This window comes from Pteropus medius, unplaced genomic scaffold, assembly GCF_902729225.1.
Source record: "Pteropus medius unplaced genomic scaffold, Ma_sr-lr_union100, whole genome shotgun sequence".
Taxonomy (NCBI): Eukaryota; Metazoa; Chordata; class Mammalia; order Chiroptera; family Pteropodidae; genus Pteropus; species Pteropus medius.
Genome location: NW_024354550.1, coordinates 937,364 through 964,809, shown reverse-complemented (window position 1 = coordinate 964,809; position 27,446 = coordinate 937,364). Strand labels below are relative to the sequence as shown.

The 27,446-nt window shown below is 39.1% G+C and overlaps 1 long non-coding RNA gene across 1 annotated transcript in view; it reads right to left on the bottom strand.

Moving 5' to 3' along the window:
- Nucleotides 1-24,496, bottom strand: part of LOC120596586 (uncharacterized) — a 32,437-nt gene extending 7,941 nt beyond the window's left edge. The window contains exons 1-3 of the long non-coding RNA XR_005651199.1: nt 24,481-24,496; nt 18,157-18,418; nt 14,281-14,327 (exon numbers count right to left, since the gene is read on the bottom strand). This is a non-coding gene — a long non-coding RNA (uncharacterized LOC120596586). The remainder of the gene's footprint in view (nt 1-14,280; nt 14,328-18,156; nt 18,419-24,480) is intronic.
- Nucleotides 24,497-27,446: the final 2,950 nt, after the last annotated feature.

The window sequence follows — 27,446 nt, the reverse complement described above, 5'->3', positions numbered from 1 at the left end:
AGGGCCTGTATCTTTGTCTCATTAATGTGAAGTCTTTATAGTATATGACTGACAGGGCCTATATCACATGTCTGTATTCAAATTGCAGGGGATTTTAGAAAAATATCTGGCTTCTTCCTGGGAAGAACACCCTAAACTTAGGAAGGATGTTGAAGAAAGAAAAAAAAAATATGTGCTACAGCAGCAGTCCCCAGCCTTTTTGGCACCAGGGACTGGTGCTCCTATGAGAATCTAATGCCTGATGATCTGAAGTGGAGCTGAGGTGGTGATGCTAGAGCTGGGGAGCAGCTACAGATACAGATGAAGCTTTGCTCCCTTGCCTGCCACTCACCTCCTGTTGTACCAGTCTGTGGCCCGGGGATTGGGGACCCCTGTCCTATAGTAGCCATGGAAAGTAATTTGTTAGAGCCTATTTAGAAAGCAAACCTGAAAATACCTTTCAAATTAAATCATTCTTCCTCAAAAGCTCTACTTCTCAGAATCTGTTCCATGGAAGTAAAATTACCCAAATATAAGAGAATATATACATAAGGATATTACAGTAGTATTGTTCGTTGTGGCAAAAATTTGATAACAAAGTGAATGTCTTTTACTCCTCTGTGATGTCTCAGAAAGAGTTACTATGTTTATTCCATTAAATATTCAGTCAATAAAAATAACTGAGTTAGAGATAAATCAATTGGGACTGGAACTCTGAAAGGCTGGGAGGGATGTGCTGGGGTACCTCAAATAACTTTCTTCATGTTTAACATAGATCTTGATTTGTACCATCTCCCAAGGGATGAAAATTGGAGGGGTTTTACCACTGGCTTGCTCCTCTTTCTCATTCCAGATAGAAATTTCTGCATATTTAGCTCCTAATAGCTGCTTTACTTAGGAATGAAGTGACCACTGATAACCGGAAAGGTACCAACCTTAGTTTACCCAGCTTCCTACAGAATTCTGACTCCTGACCTAGGCTCTACCCTATATCACATTTGAGCCAAGCATGCTCTGTGACTCAATCCCATCCTGGAAGCATGGTCCTCCCAGAAAAGCACTCGAAACAAATCCCTTATATGAGCAGAAAGTCTTCTGCCTACAATTTCCTGACTCCCTGGGTAACAGCTTGGTTGTAACAGCTTTGTGGTCTGTTTTAGTGTTCTTGGGTTTCTATAACAAAACGCCAAAGCCTGGCTGGCTTAAACAACAGACACTTATCTCTTACAGTTCTGGAGGCTGGAAGTCCAAGACCAAGGTGCCAGCAGATTCGGTTCCTGGTGAGGGCCCTCTTCTTGGCTCACAGACAGCCACCTTCTCATTGTGCCCCTCTCACGTGGTAGAGAGGGAATGCTCTAGTGTCTCTTCCTCTTCTCATGAGGGTGATAATTCCATCATGGGCTCTCTATACTCATCTAAACCTAATTGCCTCCCAAAGGCCCCACCTTCAATTACCATCAAATTGGGAGTTAGAGCTTCAACATATGAATTTGGGAAAGACACAAACATTCAGTCCAGTGCATGATCTCTGAGGCATCTCAGTGTGGTCATCGAGAACATAGGCTCTGAGACCAGACTAAATCCTGCTGCTGCTGCCACTTACCAGCCATGTGAACTTGGGCAAATTTCTTAGCCTTTCTGTGCCCCAGTCTCCTCGTCTATAAAATAGGTTAGAAGCAGTATATACTTCATAATGTGGTTATGAGAATAAATTAGTTAATATATGTAATGGCTGTAGTGCCTTGGCCATACAAAGAGCTTAATACATGTGATTATCATTATTATCTTTTGGATCCAGGTATGTCTTAAATTAATCTCTTCTCGAAATACTCAACCTTGTTGGAGTACCCCAACAGCTTTCTTTCTATCCCAGCCTTTGGTTGAACCTCCCAGTTTAAAAATAAACAAAGCTGTGTTTATTACACAAACAATGTTATAGTAATGGGGATTCATGAAGGATATGGCTGAAATTCCTGGAGGTAGAAGAGGAAGGGAGGAATTTCAAAAGTTCTCCCCAGCCATTCCAGTTTTGCGATGGTATGACAGGCGCTGTACCCTAGAACTGTTCTGCACTTGTAGTGTTGCTATTTTCCATTTTCAGAAGCTCTATTTAGCCATTGTAATTTGTGGCTTTCTTCAAAGCTAAGTATAGAGCAAAACATAATAATGCACACTAGCGCATGCTGAGTTGAAACTAGTGTTCTCTCACCAAATTCTCTTGTGAGTTTTAATAACTTTTAATTTCTCTGTTACTTTCCAATATTGTATACCTGTTCCAGAAGTACTCACTTTGTCTTTCCTAAATTACCTTTCCTATGCTAAGAAAATGACCAAATTATTCTGTTCCCATCCTCCTTCCACGCCTCTATTTTTTTGGTTTTCAGCTCCCATTCTGGGTTTGTAACCAATTTAGCAGTTGTTGATCACAGCAAGAGGCTATAACTGAGTCGGTACTGAAGATGGAATGACTTGTCAGAACATTTTATTAGAGGGAAACCATTTCCTGGACACAGGGAGAGAGAACAAGCAGGACCATACATACTCATTGCACTTGCTTGGAAACTAATAGAACAGTTGCCAAAGTAGAGTTAGCTTGCCTTATTTTCTTTGACTCCATGAGATACTTTTTTTTTTTAATTTTTAAAATTTATATTAGCTTCCAACAGAAGGCAGGAAAGTTCCTTGTCTGGGTTGAGGCATGGACACTGTGTTTGGAACATATGTCCTCAGAAAGAGCAAAATATTAATTCTTAGCATGCCATGAGAACTCAGAAAAACATGAATTAAAATCTACAGACAGAAAGAAAAAGCCATGCTTAGAAAAGACTATGTGTTGGTCAATGGTTACGATATGGCTGCTTTTACAGATTATGTGTAAACATGTCTGTTTCCATATTTGGATCTTCCTACCAAATATTTTAAAGTATCAATATAAAAAGAATAAGTAGCTGGAGTTGAAGTTTAGGATGAAAGGGGCAGGAGACACTTCCTCCTCACTGGAATGTGAGAGGCTCTGGGGTGCTCCAGGAACGTCTGAGATGCTCTTCTACCCATATTCCCTCCGGACACGATTGCCTACATCTTCTTGAGCACTCTGTATTCTCCAGCACCTCTGTGCCTTTGTTTTCTCTGCTGAAGCATCTCTTCCTACAGGTGCACTCACTGTCCCCACCCAGACCCTAATCAAACAATGCCAAGTCTTCTGCTAGCTAGAGAAGCTAATCCCACCCATCTCCGCATTCCCATGACTCTCTTCATGCTTCGCTTACTGTCACATTCCAGTGTCAATGCTTTTTCTAAAATTAGACACAGAGTGAGGGTTTTGGGTATAAGAAGCTATTTGTGAAGAGATACCAGGAAGCACTTTGAGGGAGTAGAAAGTGAGACCAAGAAAAGAGAAAAGCCAATAACGATGTTTTAATGAACGGGTTAATGCTGTGAGCAACTGGGGCTCAAACCCATTGGAGAACCCCTGAGAGTCTGGGTGGCACATGCTCAAAAGTCTCCTACTGAAGGGCAAAAAACCTCCCATTGGATTTGAATTCTGGAGATGTTAATCCTCTGACATTTCTAGTCTGCTCTAACTGCTGAGCTGCTCAGCGGCTAAGGAATGCCTTCATGTGGAGAGATGCTGGAAGCAACAGCCTCTAGGAGAACTATCCAGAGTGGGAGGAGGGGGAGGTTGATGAGATATGGACTTGACAAGGACAACGTGCTACAATAACAGTTGTGCATGTTCTTTGAGGGCAGGGAATGAACTTTATGCACCTTTATATACCCCAAATACCCAACACGTAGTCTGGTACCTAGCAGGTGCTCAATCAATATTAAATAAATAAGGCTGATTAACATTTAATATATCTGATAAATCAATGGTACTTAAACAAATATGTATTGAAATACTGACTGTGTGCCAGAAAGTAATCAGATGGGCCTTGTCTCTGACCCTGGGAAGCTGACAGTCCTACAGAAAAGATAGGCAATAAACAAATAATTACTATGAGGGTGATGAGTATATTGACTGACACCATCAATGTATTTATCGCTCACTGGCACCACCCCTATCACTCATTGGTACAAAATCTATCATTTGATTCTCAGCAGATTATATTTTTATCTTCTGAGAAGGGGGAGTTTATTTTTTTCCATAGAGTGTAGGGACAGAGAATAACTTTGATGAAGTTCTTTTGGTGTCATTTCATATTCTGAGTGAATGGACTTGTATTTAAAATAGATATAAAAGGAAATGATAAATGAAAATGTAGAAACACAGCCTACTGATTCCTTTCCGTTTTTTTTTTCTTGAAAAGATCTGTTAAAATAGCTAAGTAGATTCTTAATTCAAGAAACCAGCGGCAAAAGTGTATTTTCTTGCCTTGCTTGATAAATAATATTCAATGAATGCTAAAAAGAAGCTAGAAAAAGAAAGAAAAAGTGCCCCCCTAACAGTGGGCTTGTCCTGATTTCAATATGAGATGAAGAGGCTAAGCAATATAACCAACAGAACTGTTGATCACAGTATTTTAGTTTTCCAGAACTTTAGGTTAAGAGTGAACCATAACATAAACTGTAGACTTTAGGTGATAATAATGTGTCAATGTACATTCACTGATTGTAACAAACATACCACTGTGGTGAGAGATGTTGATAGTGGGGGAGGCTGTCCGTATGTGGGGACAGGGAGTACATGGGAATTCTCTGTACCATCTGCTCAATTTTGCTGTGAATCTAAAACTCCTCTAAAATATAAATTTTATTAATTAAGTAATGATTGAATTGTTAGAAATACAAACCTGTATTTTGTCAAATTAAAAAGAATTTTTTTTTGAATCATGGTACAGCTAATTAACTTTAGGGTGACATAATTTGACATGAGAATTCATGATGCCTTTTTACTTTTATATTTAAACTAAATATAGTTCAATAAAGTACTTATTATGGATTCTACTGCTACTCACTTTGACAAGTACTATTGAGAAATATTAATCTTAAAATACATCATTCAGAAATGCTACATCATCTTTATTCATGAAATTATGTTCCCAGGAACAGTCTAGATTTCATTTACACAATTGTGCTTCCCTGCATTTCATTTCCAAATCTGTATTCTCTGTCTCTCTTCCTAAGCATACCAAGGGCTCCACAATGGTACATGACTTACAGTATACATATGGAGAATAGTCTTAAATTGCTTTGGACTTTAAGTTCAGAGTATATATTGCTGTGTAATTGTTAAACTATTTATGTATTATTCTAAATACAGATAATAACTGTTTTAGCAGTGTTATCTATCAACAAAAGAATTTTATCTACAGGGAGATTAGGTAACTGAATGATCATCTTGTGCCAGACTTTGTAAGAATAAGAGAATGTAGCAAATTTGGGGGCCAGCTCTCACCTAACTCCTCTTTAAATTCAGAGAACATTTCATTGATACTACTGATGCCTTCTCCTGCAATTTATCCTGAATAACACACAGTTTTTTTAAAGTAGATTACCAAGACTTTTGTTTTTATCTTTTTTCTTCCTACTTTGTTTTTAGTAAGCATGCATTATGGATGCAATGAAAAGTTTTTGGGGCCGGAAATTTGTTTGTGTATTTGTTTGAAAAGCATATGGATGAAAAATTTCACTCAGGAATTCTTACCCGCTTTTGTTCTATGAGCCCCTTTGATAGTCTGGGGAATCCTACAGACATCTTCCCAGAAGATATGGAAAAAGAAATGCTTGCTATTGAATAGAAAGTAAGCCTGGGTAACACCTTGAACTGAGTTAGGGCAATGAATGAATGAATGAATGAATGAATGAGCAAACAAGGGAAAAGAAACTGGTAAAGGATTTTCATGAAGCTCTTGAAAAGCTTCTGATGGAATGCTGCTTCTGCTGCTTTGTTACAACAAATACCCTTTTAGGTAGTCGCAAGCCCATCTTTTTCATCATATGAGCATTCCAACCAGGACATTTTAAATAGTAAATGTCCCATTTTCCATAAGGCTGGTTTAATTAGCAGACATTCACAGAAGAGAGGTTAGACCCTGACATTGCTCCCAGTGTGTCCCTCTCCGCTGGGGACTTCAAGCTGAACATCATCAAAGGCCTTGCCAGGGGCTTATGGCTTAAGTATATCAAAATTACTTGGACTTGGCATTTGGCGGGGCCCAGGGCATCTGAGAGCAAGATAGGAATTCACAATGAGAAAGTTACTTGCGGCCTGTGTTAGAGATCCTTTCAATTAAAGCTTTTAACATTTTTCACAAGCAACCCCCAGGGATTCAGTCATTCTCATCATTGTCTTTGATGGATGGCAGGTTTGAAGGACAGCAAGTGACTTACTCAGCTCACTGCAAACACTCAAAATTCAGATACTCTTCCTTCTACAGAAAGCTCTCTATGCTTCTGACAGAGACATAGAACAAGAAGCTTTAAGAAATGTTAAGCTTTAAGCTCTATTAATTGTTTACTTAAATAAATGCATAAACACAAACTCCAGCAGAAATTGTTCCTGTTGTTTGTTTTTGTCTTTGAGTCATTAAAGATGAAGAGAACAATGTCCTGTGGTCTTTTCAGAAACTGGGCGGCAACCCTGTGTTAGCAGCAGAACAGCCCTGATTAACATCCCAGCCTGGCTACTTAGCGTGTGATTCTTGGCAAATTGCTTAACTTCTCTAAGTCCCCTTCTCCTCATCTCTGCAATGGGGGTAAAATACCCATCTCATAGTTTTCATTCTGATGCAAAAGAGGGACCTAGTCAGTACCTAAAGTGTAGTCGCTATTCATGGGTCTAACGATGAGGAATCATGTGTATAAATAATGCTATGTATGTATATATGTACATAAAAGTATGTATGTGTGTGTGTGTGTGTGTATGTATGTATGTATCCATCCACACATATCATATACGTATATATGAACCAACGTTTAAGAACTGAAAAATTACATGCGAAAATTTTAGATTTTCTGTTTCTTTTGAAAGTAAAATCAGAAGATCTGGCAACATTGGGCTGCATCTGAGTGGCAACTGCCCCTTGAGTAATGGCAAAATTGTGCACAGTCCCAACACTTCCTGGACAACTTCTCTTATTCTGAGACCAACACTTCGGGCATTTGACTGCACCATTTTCTGTCTGCACCAATGCCCCTCCCTACCCTATTCCATAAGTCTTGTGGCAAGAATTCTTCAGAAAGGCAGAAGCAAACTCCAGCTGAAATAGACTGGGGGTGAGTATTTGCTTTCAATGAGGGACCTTTTTTGTCTCAACTTTTTGGGTAGTTAAACTTGGTAGACAGGGATTCAGAGGAGATGAGCCAGTTCTTTAAATTAAAAAATATTTCTGGCCTAACCCTGTTCAACAAGGTCCTTCCCTCTCCCTTTCTCCATAGTCACCTGGTTGAGCAAATGGTGTTGCTGGAGGTAAGGAGGAAGCAAGGGTCCCAGGGCATATTTCAGCTGAGACAGTGCTTCTCTATCAGTGTGTCAATAACTTGTGAGGCTTTTTGTTTCAGTTGTCACAATGATTGCAGGGTACCACTTGTGTTCACTGGGTCCAGCCAGGGTGGAAGATCCTCTGAAATGTGCAGGAAAATCCTCCACAATAAAGGATTTGCTATATCCTCCACAGTTTTTGAATGGCTTGCCAGTTATTCATATAGGTAAAAAACTTAATTATAATTAATCTGAGCTCAGAACCCAACTCCATTATACATACAAAGTGTTCTCAAATTATTTTAATAGGCACCGAATTTTTTAGTTTAGGTACTGTGTAAATTTAGGGAGGGGTGTACTTTCTTTGTTTGGAAATTTACCAAGAGTTGGTCTCTACTTCAGAAACTATGTGAAAGCATCACTGTTCGGTATACTTGGACTGAATTCAACCAACTGAGTCAGTCTGTCTGTACAGGTGCCTCATTCAGGGTGTTGTTACCAATGGTGGCAAATGTCTGATTACTTCATCAAGGATAATGTGAGGAAAATTGTGTACTTCAATGGATGTACAACAATTCCCAAACTGTGCACTATTGACAGCACATCCCTCTGGGTTGTCTGATTCTGATTCCATAGGAGCTATTTTACAACTCTATAAAATGCAGCTGATAGCAATGCAAAATAACTTTTGTTTGTAGACATCCAAATTCTATCTTGTCTAGTAGAGGTTCAATTAACCTCTCTTCCCTACTGTTGAAGAAATTAGTTTTGCCTACACTTGTATCATTATAATATTCCTGATCTATAAATGTGTTATTCTTTGGTTTCTCTCTTAAACAGGTTATAATATTTGCATAGGTCCACAGTTATTAGTCAATTAAAATATGTTCATTTTTATATCTGAATGAGTCATGATTTTACTTGTGTTTTTTTTTAATTATCTTTTAACAGTAGTCTTGTCTGGGTATTTGCAAATTGAGATATATATCTTATTGAAAATTCTTTTCATTCTCCTTTTATAATAGAATGTTATCTTTATTTTTAATATGTAATATATAAATATCATTTCAGCATAGTAAAAAGGGTGTTCAAATATTTGTTATAAAATGGAATATGGAGTCTAAAAGAGTTGCAATCACAGATTCTATCAGAGATTCTCTGAACAAGCTCACATATGTAACTGATCAGCTGGGTCATTGTTTTTCCTAGTCAGATAGAAGTTCTAGAGCTCTAAGCTATTTAGAGCAACCACAAAGTGTGAATTGTTTTGGAAACCACTCCCCTTTCCCCAATTCAAGCCTGGCTTAGATAGGACAGTTATAAAATAGCCATTTATAAGTACCACTGACCCCAATTTTTTTTATTCAATATTTCCCCCCCAGATCATCAAAGCCAAGAGTATTCCAAACAAACTGCATTATTTGGCTATCTTAGGTAATGTCAAAAAAGATCAAATGAAGGCACTTTTCCTAACTGCCTTTTCTTGATACATATTTTTTTTATCTCAAGATGAGAACTCCCTGTCCCAGAGTGTGCATTCCCCAAATCACTTCCAGGGAATCGTAACCCTGACTGCGGCCCTGCAGTAAAGTCTTAGCCCTAACTATTGTACTACTTCACCTGATGTGACATTTTAGAATCCAGAAAGAATGGAGTTTCAGGTTGAAACTTCTTTAAGCTCAGGAAGAAACAGTGAAGATGCTCACCCATCTCGATGCCATAAATTTCACTCCTAGCTGCTAGCTGGGAATGTCTTCAGCTGACAATGATGAATGAAAGAAAAAAAATCACTCCTGGTTGTTTACTACTAAAATATCTTTATTTTAAGATATTGTCTTTTTTATTATTATTAAATAAACATTTATACCCCCCCAAAAGTACAGAAGAGCTTGGCAAATAAAAATAAACTTTAGAAAATTTATAAGCCTGGTTTATATATCACTGTATTTAGAGGATAATTCTAATATATTTTTTTACCTACCAAAGGAACATGCATAATAAATGAAACTAAGCTTGGCAGGAAATCTATCAATAAGGTTAATTTAAAGCGTAGGCAGGATAGCAAATCTCCATATGGATATCAAGGAGATTGTACTTGTTTCAAAACCAACTGACTTTCAGAAGTCTGAATATGCCTCTCTGAAGAACCAGAGAAAAGGAAATCCCAGCAACTTAAACATCTACATACCCATTCTGATGATTGTCATGTGGGACTTCATTTTTAAGATCACCTACAATATAGGAGCAAGGCTGAAACTCGATATGGTGACTTGCTGGTGAGCAGGAAGCTCTAGACGTAGGTGGCCCGGTTACAAACTCTGGCACCATCATTCTCAAACCCTATGATTTTGGCTGAGATACAACAATTCCCAAAGCCTCAGTTTCTTCATCTATAAAGTAATGACAGCATACAGTGTGTATAATGTTGTGTAATGTATACATGGTTGAAATGACTATACTTTTAAATAATCCATAAAAAATTCTTATTATTGTGTCTGGCATTATTATAGTTATAAAATATTTAAGACTTGATATTTTAATATCATAAATTGGTGAGAGGGGTATGCGTGCAGCAATATGGGAGAGCATCATTTTAGAGAATAATGACTTCAGAAGAGCAGCACCTCCAAAAAGGAGATAAGAAAATAAGATAAGGCCTCAGAAAATATCAGAAAGTTTTGGTTTTCAACATAAACAAACTTGGTTTTCCCCAGGGCTTTACTCTTTTATTGGCCTAAGTTCTCCATCAAAGACTGTATTGGAGAAGACCCTGAGTTACACTGGGGAGAAGATAGCTTTCCTGTTGATTCCATTGGGATTAAATATGTGCATAAAACACAATAAACAAGAACCTTCGGAAATTAGTGTTTTAAATATCTTCAGTAGTAAGACACTTCCTAATTCCTCAGTTTCCTAAACCATAAAATGAAGAGTGTTAAAACCAGTGCAATAAGGTAAGTAAAAGAAATAAATGGCACGTAAATTAAGATGGAAGAAATAAAATTATTTTTTTCACAGGTGACATGATCTTATATATATAAAACCTTAAAGATTCCCCGCTCCAAACTGTTAGAACTAATAAACAAGTCAGTTGCAGCATACAAAATCAATTCAAAAAAATCAGTTGTGTTTCTGTACACTAATAATGAACAACCTAAAAAGGAAATAAAGAAACAATTCCACTTATCATGGCATTTAAAAAAATACTTAGGAATAAACTTCACCAAGGAAGTGAAAGACTTGTATACTGAAAACTACAAAATATTTCTGAAAAAAAATTAAAGAAGACACAAACAAATGGAAAGGCATCCCATGTTCATGAAAGACTTAATATAGCTAAGATGTTCATATTACCCAAAGCAATCTACAGATTCATCACGATGCCTATCAAAATCTCAATGGCATATTTCACAGAAATAAATTCATCCTAAAATTCATATGGAATCTCAAGGAACCCCAAATAACCAAAACAATTTTGAAGAAGAACAAATTTGAGGGACTCACACTTCCTGATTTCATAACATTATGAAGCTACATTAATCAAAACAGTCTGGTACTAGCATAACGACAGACAAATGTAATAGAATAGAGAGCTCAAACATAAACATTTGCATATGTAGTCAAGTGAACTTCAACAAGGGTGCCAAGAGGTGTCGTTTTTCCAATGGGGAAAGGACAGTCTTTTCAAAAAATGATGTGGGAAAACTGGATATCCACATGCAAAAGAATGAAGTTGGATCCTTATTTTATACCATATACAAAAATTAACTCAAAATGGATTAAAGACCAAAATATAAGTCCCAAAAGTATAAAACTGAGAAGAAAACATAGGGAGAAATCTTCATGGCATTGTGTTGGCAATAATTTCTTGGATATGACACCAAAAGCACAGGCAACAAAAGCAAAGTTAGACAAATGGGACTATGTCCAATTTAAAAACATTATTAAAGGAAACAATCAACACAACAAAAAGGCAACCTGCAGACTTGGATAAAATATTTGCAAGTCATATATCTGTTGAGTTAATATCCAGAATATACAAAGACCTCTTATAGCACAACAGCAAAAAACTGGATAGCTTGATTTAAAAATGTACAAAAACTTGAACAGACATTTCTCCACAAATGGTCTACTAATAGTCAACAAGCATATCAAAAGTTGCTCAACATCACTAATCATCAGAGAAATTCAAATCGAAATCACAATGAGCTATTACCTCACACCCATTAGGATGGCTGCTGTAAGAAAGAAAAATAAAAAGAAAGGAGGGAGGGAGGGAGGAAGAAAATGTATTAGTGAGGATATAGAGAAATTGGAACGCTTGTGCATTGTTTGTAGGATTGTAAAAGGTACAACCATTATGAAAAAGAGTGAGGAAGTTTCCAAAAAATTAAATAGAACTACCATATGATCTAGCAATCCTACTTCTCAGTATATATCCAAAAGAACTGAAAGCAGGGTCTTGAAGAAATATTGGCACATCCATTTTCATAGCAGTATTATTCACAATAGCCAAGAACTGGAAGCAACCCAAAGGTCCATTGACAGATAAATACACACAAAAAATGTGATATATAAATACATTAGAATATTATTCTCTCTTGAAAAGGAAGGAAATCCTGTCATGTTTCAAAATGGATAAATCTTGAAGACATATGCTAAGTGAAATAAGCCAGTCACAAAAATACAAATATTGTATAATTCCACTTATATATCTAAAGTAGTCAAATTTATGGAACCAAAGTAAAACGGTGGTTACTGGGTGGAATGGGAAAAGAGGAGTTGTTACTTAAAGGGTATAGAGATTCAGATTTGAAAGGTGAGAAAGTTCTTGGAGATCTATTTCACAACAATATGAATATACTTAACACTACTGAACTGTACACCTAAACATGTTTAAGATGGTATATCTCATGTTCTTTTATAACACAATAAAAAATAAAGAGTTAAATGAGATGCATGTAAAGGATTTGGGAGTGTGCTTGGCATGTACAAAGTGTACATTAAATACAAATTATTAGCTAATAGTAGGGTTATCAAATGCTAATCCTCCAACATGGTTCTTTCCCTACTACCCCCTCCTCATCTGTTTCCCCATAGGAACAATATGTTCCTTCTCAGTCTGCACTTGTAGTCTGTCCTGTTTCATAACTATGCTTACACCTTTGCACTTTGTATTGAAGGCAGGAGCAGTGGGTTGCTTAACATTGTGTTTTGTTCCCTGCTGAGTTCTATCCAGTGTCATCAATATAGTAGGTGTGTACTTTTTTAAAAGTTTTTTTTCCCCTTTCTATTATGAGTATAGCACATCACTGATGCAGAAAATATGAACAATAGTAAAGTAAGAAATGGGGGAAAATATAATACAAAGTCTCACCACTTAAAAGCAATCACACTTAATACTTTTTTTAGTAACTATTTCCTGAAATAAACAGAGTAAAAATAAAATGCTAACTGCTTGAAAAAGAAGACAAGAATTTAATATACACGTAAATTGAATTGTTTCCTCTGGGAATATTTTAGAGTAGGTTGAGGGACCTGGTAGCCAAGAGCTTGATAGAAAGTTGTAATAAGAGAGCCAGTATAACTATGATAATACAAATATAGCTCTTTTAGTTAATATTATTTTGGATGCAGTCAAAAGAATCCCGCTCTAGCAATTAAAGCAGAAAGATAAATTAATTAGTGTCAAACTTCAAAAACTAAAACATAACTCTCCTACCCAATGATACGGTGTCAAAGATTTATTTAACTAATTAATAAGGGAAATAGCAGGATGGTAAAGCTGGTTCAAAGGAGGATACAAGAGATTGATAAGTGCATGGTCAGCAAAAGATAGGGTACTGGAATCAAGCCAAAATAGATGCAAAAAAACAAAGCAATATAACTATAGCTTCCATGGATATCTATTCCATGGGACAAAATGATTTGCATTTCTATTAGACAAAAATCATATGCATCTTAATTAGGTAATATCAAACTTTTAGGAAACTGGGCCAGAAACAATAGTCTATTGTGGGCAAGAGTTCCTTCTCTACAGTGTCACGTGACCCTTAGACAGGTCTAATGGACAGTTCAATATGACAACAAAAGGTGTGCAATCATTCATCCTCTTACTGTATTTCCAAAGGTTTGATAATTTTTTGAAATTGGTAGCCTCAAGTCACTGAATAATCATTACTGGTAAGTATTGAATATGTACCGTGGCCTGTACTAAATGCCTCATACCTAATGTCTTGTATAATTCTCATAACAACCCTTTGAGTAGGTACTATTGTTCCTGCATTTTACAGGTGAGCAAGCTAAGGTGTAGAAAGTTACGTAATTTCCCCTGGGTTATTGGGCTGATAAAGTGGCAAAGCCCAGACAGGGCTCAGATTTGTCTGAACAGTCCTAATTCCAAACAGGGAACTCCAAAGTGGATGCAGGCACTCCAGGAAGTAACCTGAGATGAGGAGTTGGAGTGCAGCGGGGAAAAGAGCAGAATTCTCACTGAGCATGACTTAAACTCTCGTTCTTTATCTTTCCTTTCAGATGCATGCTTTATGACATGTATATTAGTGAAGTAGCACATATGAAGCTACTGAGTGAATACATACATGTATTAAGGGGACACAAAAAGGTTTGGAGCCTTCTTCTGTAAAGACTTTCAGTTCACTGGGACCACGAGTTACTTGCATCTTCACATTTGCTGCTGGACATTTCTGACTCACTTCTCTAACCTCACTGAACTTATTTCTCAAAACATTTAAATTTAGATTCTAGCATCTTGCTATGTGGATGGAGAGTCCATAGCTCCTTGCAGTGTGAGGAGATGCAGCATTTCCGTATCTAGAGAGATTAGCAGATGCTTGAAGGCATTCCTCTTATGCACTTACCGGGAAGTCCTGGAGAAAGTAAAATCCACTTCTCCTTCCCTCTATCCCTGTGAAGGGAAAAAAAGTTTGCTGTGAGATGGAGAGTGACTCACACATGATTCTCAAGTTCTTACTCAGGGCTTTTAGAAATCACGTATGTGAGTGACAGAAGTGATCTGAAGACAAAGGAAACCACCGGCTCCAAGCCTTAGAAAAGCAAAGGGCAATGAAGGCTAAACACAGAGTCCATGGGAATTCAGGAGATTTGCTTTTAGAGCAAAGTGCCAGCATTGTCTCCAAAGCCAAACTGAGGAAACGCCCAGAGCTTTTAGAGCAAAGCACTCCAAGTGTGCTATACAGCATCAGTATTATTCGGCATTTTCTGAAATTACTAGTTATACTCAGTTGAATAAATGCTCCTAAATGCAATTAAGAATGTATTTATATTAAGTTCATGGATGAGCTCAGAAAAATACTCATTATCTTGTCTCTGGGAGGTACTACACATACTCAGAGGCTTTGTGTTCTTACCACAGTTGTAGTAGGGGAGAACACAGCTCCCAGCCCAGCTGGGAATGCCTTTTCAGCTCCTCTACACCCACACACAGACCTCATCACCCATACTTCCTTTCCCAGCTTGGAAGCCTTCACTGAGAAAGCCGCAAATGGTGAGGTTGGGAAATGCAGCTTCCTACCTGGTCCCACATGCACCCGCCAAAGCAAATGGCCTCAGGGACTTGTAAGTGGTGGCCCAATTGGAGAGTGTGGCCCCAGGAAAAAGGCAGAGGTCTCAGATAGGATATGGCTGAGACTCCTAGCCTCCCAGTGGAGCCCCTCAAACCAATTTCACCCTTTAACTAGTAGAACAAGATAAGCCCACGGGCTGATTTCCTTTGTGCTTCCCTCTTCACAACAGTGAGGTGCTTCCAGAAGGAACTGTGGGTACCAGGCTTCAGCTCCCTTCTGAAGAGAAGTTTTGTCATTGGTTTGACAACTAGTCATGCCAGGTACTGAGCTGCTTGGAAGTCCTTACCCTTTAGTATAGCTGTTAAGAGGAGCTTTTACAGCCTCCTTACTCAAATTGAGGTCCCACGTCAGCAGTGTCATCATCACCTGGGGGCTTGTCCAATATGCAGATTCCCAGCAGGGCAGAGCCTAGAAACAGATTCTGCCTCTGAACTGGATCCCCCAGGTGATTTTGATTTGTCAGTTTAAGCAGCACTGATCTAAAGTTAACTGGTCTGATATCAAAACAAGTTTCTTCACTTCTATGAGCCTAAGTTTCTACATCTGTAAAATGGAAATAAAAATAGGTCCCACCTCACAGGCTGTTGCAAGGAGGAAGTGTGCTCCTGTGTAGGCCCCTCACAATTAAAAAGGGCTGACCTGTGTAATGAATGACACTGCAGAAATGACAAAGTATGACTTCTGAAGGTAGAATATACCAGATATTGCAGGTTCTGCTTTGCTTTCTCTTGGATCACTCACTCTTCAGGAAGCCTCATGTAGTGGGGACACTCAAGAAACCCTAAAGAGGGGTCCATATGGCAAGGAACTTGGCCTCCTACCTAAAGCAAGGCAGTGATTCATCTTTGAAATGGATCCTCAACCCTGGTCAAGCTCCAAATGTCTACAGGCCTGCAGCCACAGGTAGCATTGTAACTGCAACCTCATGAGAAATCCTGAGCCAGAATCACCCAGCTAAGCCACTCCTGACCTACAGAAACTACGTGAGATAAAAAAATATTTATTGTAGTTTTAAGTTACTGCATTTGGGGTAATTTGTTATGTAACAATAGATAACTAATACATACACTAGAGTAGCCAAATGTGTGTGTGTAGTCTTTACCAGTAAAATTCTCATATCTAAGATCAATAAAAAGAAAGAAAAAGAAGAGAAAAAAAATCCTTCATTCTCATTTGATAAAGTATTCCAGCAGTTCCAGACAAGCATAAAGCACGCAGATCCAAGATAAGAATGTTAGCAAAGAGGACACTTTCTTCCTTCCTTCCTCCTCTTAGGTTTCCATAGAAGGAATGGACTAACCACTCCATTTCCCAGGAGAGGAAAAAAAAGCCTGAGCATTTTCCTTCCAGAGTTTCTTCATGTCCCCTTACTTTCTCCTCCTTGGTGCAACAGACTTACCTGAAAGGTGTATTTGCGAGAAGAAACTGTATATACGCAACTCAGCCCAGTGCGCCCAGTCACAGGGAGAGGCTAACTCTTCAGCTCTATACTGAGCTTAGAAAAGCAGAACCCTGTAGCCATGCTGCCCTTGCAAGGAAGCTGTGCAGAGTCTTAAATCAGGTGGGGTGCCACATGCTTAAGCTATGTCCTCCAAGTCAGCTTTATCAGTAGCAAAGTGTCACTCTGATCTGTGTGATTTTATGTCTACCTCTCAATTGGTTCCAAACTTGGAAGAAGAAGGAAAGGGTGTTATTAGGCTCCTAAGCCTCAGTAAGGAGCATACATTCAATATAGATACAAGTTATTCTAAATGGATTTTTTATGATCAGTCATCCTCAACATTTTTCTAGCTATCACTTCCTCATGCCACCATCAATATAAGAAACCTCTGGTGCAGCCTAATTCCAGTCTCACTTTCTCAAGATAATTGCTTATCTTCGAAATCCAAGTAGTGCATAGTAGAGGGAGAACCTACTTGGTTGAGGAAGTCAGATCTTCTCATTCATCATAATAACAATGATGACACCTACTATGTACTACTATACTATCTATATAGTCTCTCCTTTAATCTTCATAATAACTATGACATAATGGTCACTTATTCCCATTTTATTAAGGAGAAACCTGAGACTCAAAGGGATGAGGTCATATAGAAGTAGCAGAATATCCTAGGATTTGAACATGTCTGGCTGGCTGTGAAGCCTCTGCTCTTTCTAATACACAATATTATATTTTAAGCCCAACTTTGGAGCCCAGTCCTTAGTTTAAAAAATATTATTTTAAATCTGGCCTAAAGGGTCAATTCAATAAATAGAGTTTCAGAGAAGCATGGAATTTCTGGACTGAAAGGGTCTCTAGATATCATCAAGTCTCACCTTCATCCCTCTCCATTTATAGATGAGTAAATTCTCAGAGAGATTAGATCACTTCCCAATAATTCAGTGGTAATTTGTAAAAACTATACGATTACTAAGTTAATTGTGCAGAGATTTTATTCCCAGAGGTCTTGACATTTGCCTATCTCATCGTTAAAATATACTCTGGCCAACCAACTCAAATGTATGGCGTAGGCACAGGAGAGCCAAACATCTGAATTTATAACCAAAGTAAGTGCTATCTGTCCCACCCCCTGCCACTCCTTGTAATTGCTTCTGAAGGCAGTTTTAAGGGGGAAAGATATAGTTCTTTCAATGACCAACAGAAACATTTGGTTTGTTTCCATACAACCTTTGGGTTTCAATTTTTGTAGTTTGTTACAGAATGGTATTCACCGGTGAAATATTTGGTCTCTAGATCTGAAGAGAATTGAGTCCATGTCATAATTACAGACGTGCAAGAGTTTGTATCCAGTTTGCCTTGGATACAAACTGACATTTTTTAAGCATTTTGGATTTGGTTCATGTTGGAAGCTGTTAATTACTACCACAAAAAGTAATCTTTCTTAGCTAGAAATAGGCTTAGAAACTCCATTTCTGACACTTTGGGGAATTTCCTTGCAATTTTACCAGGAAATATCACTTATTGTGAAAGGAAAACAACTTCCGTACTTTTCTGTAAGTGACCCACTGCCATATGAGGAAACAGAGGCATATGCTGCCCAACCCTGCTGGGCCCTGCCTACATAATGGAGGCCAGTGAGCGCATTGCAAGTCCAGCCTCAGCTGAATGGGAGATGAGTCAGAAATAATGCGGGGCATTCTGAACTTTACCTCATTGTTCTGGTAGTGCTGCTGTGCTGGTCCAGTGACCAGAGTTCAGCTGATCACTGGAGTCTTTCCTTGTCTCCTTCCCCTTGATGTAATGCCCTCTTCTGATGCTCTTCCAGAATCCTTTGGAATGTGGTGTGAAGCAGTGAAAAAAACACTGACTTCAAAGTCAGATGGTCCTAGGTTAGGTTTTCATGCTAGGATCATCATACTGGTTTGTGACCTTGGAGATGATTTTGTGCCCTCTGACCCTCGATTTCCTCTCCTGTGAAATGGAGATAAAATAACTAATGTAGAGTTGCTGTGAGGATTAAAGGAAAAGATATTGTCTAATATCTAACACAATAATTAGCGTGTGTAGGTACCCATAAATCAGAGCTCTCACTCCCGGTAACACCTTATAATCATCAAGAGCACCTTTTAAAAATACCCATGCTCAGGACCCATGACCCAGGAATTTGACCTAATTGTCAATTTTTAAAAGCTACCCATGCGAATCTAACTACAGCTAGGGTCATGCATCCACTGTCATGTTTTTCCCTCTCTTCCTTGCTTTTACAATTCCTCATAAAGATGAAAATTCAATCTTGAATAATCTAGAACAGTTCTGTTCCTAAACTGACTCCATGCCTAGACTCTGACTTAGAACATGCTATCCCGCTTCAAAAATGTTTTAATGTATTCAAGTTATCCCGTGGTACATGTTTACTGTAGCCGTACATCCTAAGGTTCCTTCCATTATGCCAGGCCTTTTAAAACATTTATTAAAATATAAATCTCAATTAATCTTAATTTATCCCTTTGAGATAAATTCTATTATTGTCCCCCTTATACAAAGCAAGAAACTAAGACTCATAAACGTACATTCATTCTTTCAATAAATATTCATTGCATGCCATAAATATGTGCCAGCTACTGCTCTGGATGTTACATCAAAGTGATACCTCTAAGTAAATAAGCTTGCCTGAGTCACAAAACTTTAAGAGAGGGAGCCTGGACTCAACCTCAGACAATCTGACTCTAAGTGTATTTTTTGCCACATAGCAGAAGTGTTCAACCCAGTATCCGGCATCAGGAGAAGGGACTCACATTTAATCATTCCTTCAACCCTCACCCTCCAGGGGGTGCCTCTCACACCATATTCTGCTTCACTGGTGCTCCCAGGAGTTGTGCAAGCTAGCGGCCTTGCTATTTCTATCACTTCCATTCTACAGATGGGGAAACCAAGGTACATAGCGGGTCTTAGGGTCACAAAGCCAATTAGTGCCTCTCAAGACTCAGGATGTTTTGCAAGTTCTCAAAGGACAAGGAGCCCACCTTCTGTTAGGCCATTGCCTTACATGCTACAAGTGTCTGAGCCACATTAAACAACTGCTGAGCAATGCCAACAGGGCCCTCCTGAGGGAGTCAGTGCCCTGAGGAAGTAGGGAGGGTAGCAAGTCTCATAGTTGTGGTTTCCAAGTAGATGCCAACCCTAAGCATGTGGTGGTTGTGCGTCTTCACAATTATATTTAGCTTGTATTGCGTCACATGTTCAACCAAGCATATTAAAACACAGTGTCTGCGTCCAAAAAACTAAATATACAAAAAGACAGAGAGAAAGGAGGAATGTGAAAGGAGGAAGAGAGTGAGCCTCTACTTTCCATACTGTTTTGGGGTTCTGGTTTGCACTGAGAGCTGATATCAGATACTGAATTAATACTTGTTGCTTGTTGTTTTTCTAACCAGTAGGTACACTGGAAGGACACGGCCATGAGAGCCTGACAACATGGTTCTCATTCCACTGATTCCTTGGTACAGCATATGAGCAGCAAGCAGCCTTGATCAGGTGGCACCCCGGCCTCAATCAGAAAGTCTAGAATGCTGATTTTCTAACTTCGGTGTGCATCAGAATGAGCCCGAGAACTTGATAAGACACAAATTGTTGGGCTTTATTCCCAGAGTTTCTAACTTATTTGCATTTCCTACAAGTTTCTGGTTATGTTGCTGTTGCCTATCTGGGGACCACACTTTTAGAATTTCTAGTCTCCAACAATAAGTAGTTCTATGGATGCTGGAAGGGCCCCAAAACTAAAATATACTGTTGAGAGACTGCAAACAAAGGTGAGGGAAGCAAGGGAAGAGTTCACTACTATTTATATAGAAAATGGATTGACATATACACTTGCAGCTTATATGTGCATAGACTGTTTCTGGATGGTTCTAAAGAAAATGCCAACAATTATTGCCTCAGGGGGCAAGGGCCAGGAGTGCTATGTTGATTGTACTCTGAGTCCCTCCCCAACCTCAGCACCATCCCAGATCATTTTCCTTTTTCTGCTCCCTAGAAGGAGTCAGTCCTCCACAGCCTTCATCACTCTGTATCTTTTGGTGGTTGACTTCCTCTTGGGTTTGTCCAATGGGAGGCACCAGCTGGAGATCTAAGGGTGGGAAGAGAGAAATCCTGAGAGATTTTTTTCATGCTCTCTCCCCGCTTTGGTGCAGTGTCTGGAACAGCTGCGTCTGTCTACAGCCATCTCAGTGAGCTCCACTAACACCATTTCTTTCTCAGCTATTGCTAGTCTCTGGGGCCTTCACATCCCTTGTTTGTCCCCTTGGCTCTTCCCACTCTCTAAGTGGTGTCTTCACTAACATCTCTGAATTTGAAACTTCTGGAGGTGAATTTCATTTTCTACCAAGATACTGACTGAGAAAGGTGGGAAACTTACTATTCACTATATATCCTTTCCTAACATTTAAGTATTTTGCTGTGTACCTGCAATACCTGTTTAAAAATGCTACGTTAAAAAAAAACAAATCATAGAAATGAAAGTTAAGTCTTGAATAATCTAGATCAGTAAGTTCCAAAGTGAATCACTGGAGAATTGGTCCACTTCAGCATCTAATGTGTCCCCTCATTTTGTCTGGCTTTAATCTGATGCCAACAAAGAATCATTATTTATCTTCTTATATTCCAGCCCTGCTAATATAGCTAGGGCGAAATCTCCTGGAGAACAAGTACCACAACTGATGTTTGCAGTGCCCATGGTATATGGGTAGACTAGGTATAATGCGGTAGAAAGTAGATTTCAGCTTTGGAGTCACACAAACTAAACTCGAATTACATCTATGCCACTTGTTTGCTTTGATTCCATGAGATTCCTGTCTTTCCTGGGTCTTTATAAAGGGACTCATCACATCACACAAAGGCCTTGTGTTATTTGGACATGGCCTCTTGGATGCCATGAAGATGACTACTTTTACATTCTTTCATGAGCCTAAAAAGCAAATCATTAAACTCTTACCTATTTTCATTTCAATATATGTGCACAATACCCTCACCTCCTGCTTGAGCCATTCCGCTACTGGTTGGATTAGGGGGTGGCCCTGGGGTCAAGCATGAGAAAGAGCTCAGACCTAAGGCACTGAGATTTAGAGGACACAAAAATTGTAAATAATGATTCTGAAAGCTTAACATCTACTTAGCAAGAGTAATGGTTTAAAGTGGGAAGCTGCCAGATGGTGTGCACTGTTAATAATGCCCATCTGTGAGACATATAATGAATTATAAAACTGATTTGGAGAACATTTCCTGTTGTTTTGCCTCCTTATAGTTCTGGGGGTCAGGTATGGGGTGAGGCAGGATGAGGTGTATGTTGCTTAAAAATAATACTACATAATATTTTTACATAATAATAATTACTATTTTTTGCATGTTAATTTTTTATAGGTTATAAAATATTTGCGGCATCAAGAGGGCCATGCCAGAACTTCCTGCTTCACACACAAGCCTGCCTCTAGGAGCACAAAAATGCCTGGCTGTAGGCAAGGGTACTGTCTCCAAGTTTGTGTCAAGTCAACTGCTGATCTTCTGCCCTGGTTCTGGTGGACCTGACTTCTGAGCCTCTTCACCTTCACCTGGGCTCCTGACAAAGACCTCAGGTTCTCTTGCATTAAACGCTACTTTTCTCCTGCTTCTCCACCTTGACCCTTCAAACCCTCCCCACTTGACATCAGATAACAGGTGTTCTCACCTTCCTCCTTGGTCCCTCAGGGCTAGCTCACCTGGATGCCTAACCTGAATTCTCTGACAGAAGAGGGGACTAGACACTGAGCAGATTCCTTAAGTCTCTGAGGACCAGTTTCTTCATCTGTAATGATACCTCACTGAGGAGTTACTGTAAAGATTGATGTCAAATGCCCGGCGGGGAGTAGTAATGGGGGCAGAGGCCAACCCTCAACTTTAATCCCAGGACAGTCTGCTCACTATTTCCACACCCAAAGCATGCTTCTGAGAACTTCTTTACTATCCCCACACACAATGCTCTTCCCTTCTCAGAATCCCTGTAGGCACAGCATCCACCTGATTATACTTTGCCTTGTGCTGCTCTAAATTATCTTCACTGTGCTTATCATGTCTCTCAGGTAGATTAGAAAATCTCCTGAGAGCCATGCCCTCTATGTCTTTACACTTTCTCCCATGGTGTATCTGACCCAGAGTTGGGAAGACAGAGGGAGCTTAATTATTTCTGTTCACCATGCAGTGCACCTTGTCCTACTACATCAGTGGTCCTCATCCCTCACAGTGCATCAGAATCACCTGGGAAGCTTTAAAACATGCATATTCTTAAGGCCCACTCCCAGAGACTCTGTTTCCATTGGTCTGGAATGCAGCCCACCTTTGGGTATTTGTTTAAAAGCTCCCCCAGTAATTCTAACGTGCAACTAGGAGTGAAGGCCTCTGCGCTATATGAACCATGATGACTTTATCTTAATTCCCTAAGCTACTTCAATTTGTCTTCTGGCTGTCCTTTCTCCATTTTAATATTTCAACTTATATCTTACAAGTTAAATCGCAATCCTCAGCTCCTTCCTGGTATGACATACAAGGAAATGTCTTTAGGCAAGTGAAATTTTCTGCCATTACCTCACTGGGCAGAGAGTCAAGCTGTAAAAAACCAGCTGAGTAATTCCCTTCGAAACGAGACTGTCGTTAATCAATAAGCTGTCCTCCAACCACCTGCATGAAGCCAAGCAGTCACCATTCATGACATTCTACTTTCTTGCCCACATAAATCAGACAGGGAGCTAGCAAACAGCAAAGACCAAAGGTACTTCTATGTATTAGAGTTACCAATAAGCAATGATAAGAGAATAGGAAAAGGGGAAAAAGCAAAGATGACGAATTAATGAGGCTATTATGACAAAATGATTTAATGGGAAATACATGAAAGCAAATTAATGAGGCTTTGATGGTATTTACAAGTTTAAATTCCTTTGAGTATCTCAATGAATTCAATATCTCCTAGAAAACTTTTAAGAACATTCTATTTTGAAGATTTCCTGCTAATGAGATAAGAAAAACAGCCTTGAGGAATATTTCATTCACCTCTCTTTGGTTTACTGCAGTTTTAATTACTGGTGACATTAAATCATGAGGTAAAAAGGAAAAAACCTGACAAACCACAAAACTCTTAAGCAGCTAAGATACTTTTAAATATAAATTTTTGTTAGATGGTTAAAACAAAAAAAGAAAACCATGAGGAAATGTACACTATATTAATGGAATTATCCCTAAAGTATATTTTTCAAAATTTTCCATCAGGCACCAATATGTTTTTAACATTCTGTCAGATTAATTTTCTTAACAATTGCTTTTAAAAGAGCTCTGTTTACCTGTTCAGAACCAAGAGAGCTATTGTACTTTGTTATAAACTGTGGAGGTGCTTTGCTGAGGATCTATTACTTAAACTACTTCTCTGTAGTGTACAGTTAAACTAGATTCCGGAATATAATAATTGCTTTCTGTATCTATCCAATCATTCTTTTTATGAACAAAATTTTCATTATTCATGCATCTTTGGAATTGAGTAGCTTACTGTTTTCCTTGGAAATCATTTTGGGACACTGTTTTATTAAAACCTGGCACTTATCTCCTACAGAGAAGCCACTAGGTGACACACACTACTTATATACCAAGAGATTTCACACATTATAATTCTTCCTTCTAAAATAGGAACAGAGGCCAAGGATCACCAATATTGAGAAAATGCTTCAATATTGAAAATGACCCCTAAACAAATATAGGTTTCCCTCACTAACCGAAAGTAGAGCATTCCTGTGAAACCTTTTGTAAGCCGAAGTGGCGTAAAGCAAAGAAGCAATTACCATTAATTGATATGAAAAAATTCTGTGCTTTCCAAGACCCTCAAAATAACCTACAAAATCATACCAAATAACACACAAAACCGAAAATAACATTAACATATAGTAAAAGCAGGAATAAAATGATAAGTACACAGCCTACATAAACTAGAAATAATGTATGTACAGTGTAACTTCACTTACCAAAGTGATCTTCCTCTGTGACAGCTTGCTGCAAAACAGACACAACACTATTTTTGCTTTTTGCCTTTTGTGTGTGTATGTGGCAATGAAATTCCTCTTAGAATTTCTTTCAGTTAGCGAAAACAGGTACAGGCGACACTTGAACTGCGTAAGAGTTAGGGGCACTTAACATGCAGTAAAAAATCCACATATAACTTTTGACTCTACAGTCAACCCTTTGCATTTGTGGATTCAACCAATCTCAGATTGAAACAGTATTTTTAATCACCAGCTGGGAATCACCATTTGGGAACCTGTGGTTAGGAATTTAAAAATACTGTTTTTGATCTGTTGTTCGTCGAATCCACAATGTGAAACCCACAAATACAAAGGGTCAACCTTATTTAGTGAAAAAACTTCGCACATAAATGGACCCGCACAGTTAAACCCACGTTGTTCGTGAGTCACTATACTAATGTAGTTCATAAAAATGAAGTGGTGAAAAGCAAACTTTCAGAAAGTAGAGAATACCTTTTTATAGACTAAAGGAATGTAGATCAATGAAATCATGAAGAGAGCAGAAGAAAACACTGAAACATTTATCTCTTCCAGGAGAAAAGCTATTGTATCCATTAAAAAAATCAAACTTGGAGAGTTCAAGTCAAGATGAGAAAGTAGGTAAACATGCTCACCTTCTTTCATGACCACCTCAAAATTACAACTGAACTGTAGAACAACCATTATTGAGAAGCACCTGAAGTCTAGCTGAAAAGAAGTCTTACAACTAAAGATACAGAGAAGAGGCCATATTGAGACTGGTAGGAGGAGTGGAGATGCAGAACAGGTTGGTCCTACACCCACGTGTGGTGGTTAAAAATCAGGAGGGATATCTCAGCTGCAGAAGTCCCCCCAGAGGAGTATAGGGGCGAAGAGAAGTCCCCATAATCTCTGGCTGTGAAAATGAGAGAAGATTGTGGCTAAGTGAGACAAAGGGTGGCTGGAGTGCCAGGCATTTCTCTTAAAGGGCCCATGCACAAACTTACTTGCTGATGGACTAACTCATGCTGAGCTCAAGTGCTGGGGCAGTAGCTTGAAAGGTGCCAGGGATGTACAGGGAGGATCTGAATTGTCTGGCTTCAGGGTGAGGGCTGGAGGAGCACCTCTCCTAGATAGAAGTGCTGGCAGAACCATTGTTTTCTCTGCATCACCCCCCACCAGCACGCTGATGCAGGCAGCCACCATATCTGAGTCTTCATCGACCAGGCTAACACTGGTCGCCCTGCCCTGGTGATTCCCTGAGACCCTGCCCCGCCCAACTTGTGGGCCCACCAAAGGTAATTCCAGTGGATTTTCCATAAAAACAGCCTATCTTGGCTCATGCTGTGGACTTTCCTAAAATTTCTTAAATATTCACAAACCCCAAACAAGCAGCATCTGGCCTCAGTGTGTCTCATAACCCTTGTTAAGCAGCCCCAAGCCCATTACTATTGGCAGCTGGCCTCAATTCCCAGTTTAGCCTCTCCCAGGCACCTCCAAATTCAGCACAAGAGGCAATCATCTGCATATCACTTTGTAGCTCATACCAAGTAAGCATGAGCAGGGCACAGGCAGCAGCTGATCTTGGTTGGAAACAGAGCCCCTCCCAAGAGGCCCCAGAACCAACACACCTGCTAGCAGTGTTAGACCACACTAGAGCACCATCTAACTACCTCCACAAATGACACGCCCGAAGGGCAGACTGGGCAGGCATCAGAGCCCTGCTAAAACAATTACTGCTCTGTAGGATCAGCCACTGCACAACAGCTCCTCCACTATAGTCACAGCCAGTCCTCACAAGCAATCGGCCTGAGGGTCAATCCCTCCTACTGGTGTGCCAACAGCAATCAAGGTTCAACTACAACAAGAGGGCATGCACAAACCATACAAGAGATACACCAGCTCCAGTGACTGGGGAGAATGTGCCACTGGGCCTCACAGGACAACTATTACATAAGGCCACTTTACTAAGACCAGGAGACATAGCAGCCCTACTTAATATAGAGAAACAAACACAGGGAGGCAGCCAAAATTGGGAGACAACAAAACATGTCCCAAATGAAAGACCAGAACAAAGCTCTAGAAAAAGAACTAAACAAAATGGGGATGAGCGATCTACCAGATGCAGAGTTCAAAACACTTGTTATAAGGATGCTCAATAAGCTCAGTGAGAACTTCATCAAAGATAGAAAACATGAAAATGCAGATAGAAAACATAAAGAACCTGTCAGAAATATAGAATACATTAGAGGAAATCAACAGTAGGTTACATGAAGCATAGAATTAAATTAGGATTTAGGAGATAAGGTAGCGGAAAACACCCTATCAGCAGAGCAACAAGAAAAAAGAATCCAAAAAAAAAAAATGAGATTCAAGAATAACATTTGCATCATAGGGGTACCAAAAGAAGAGAGAGAACAAGGAATTAAAAACCTATTTGAAGAAATAATGACCAAAAACCTGGTGAAGAAAATAGACATGCAAGCTCAAGAAGTGCAGAGTCCCAAACAAGATGATCCCAAAGAGGCCCACACCAAGACACATCATAAGTAAAATGTCAACGGTTAAAGACAAAGAGAGAATCTTAAAAGCAGCAGGAGAAACGCAGTTAGATACATACAAAGGGGTTCTCATAAGACTGTCAGCTGATTCTCACCAGAAATTTTGCAGGCCAGAAGGGATTGACATGAAATATTCAAAGTGGTGAAAAGAAAGGACCTACAACCAAGATTACTCTACCCAACAAAGCTATCATTTAGCATCAAAAGACAGATGAAGAGCTTCCCAAACAAGAAAAAGTTAGAGTTCATCACCACCAACCCAGTATTACAGGAAATGCTGAAGGAACTTGTTTAAGAAGACAAAAAAAAAAAAGTATAAAAAATGTGAATGATAAATAGAAATAAATACTTAACTGTCAACAATTACATGTAAATGGATTAAATGCTCCC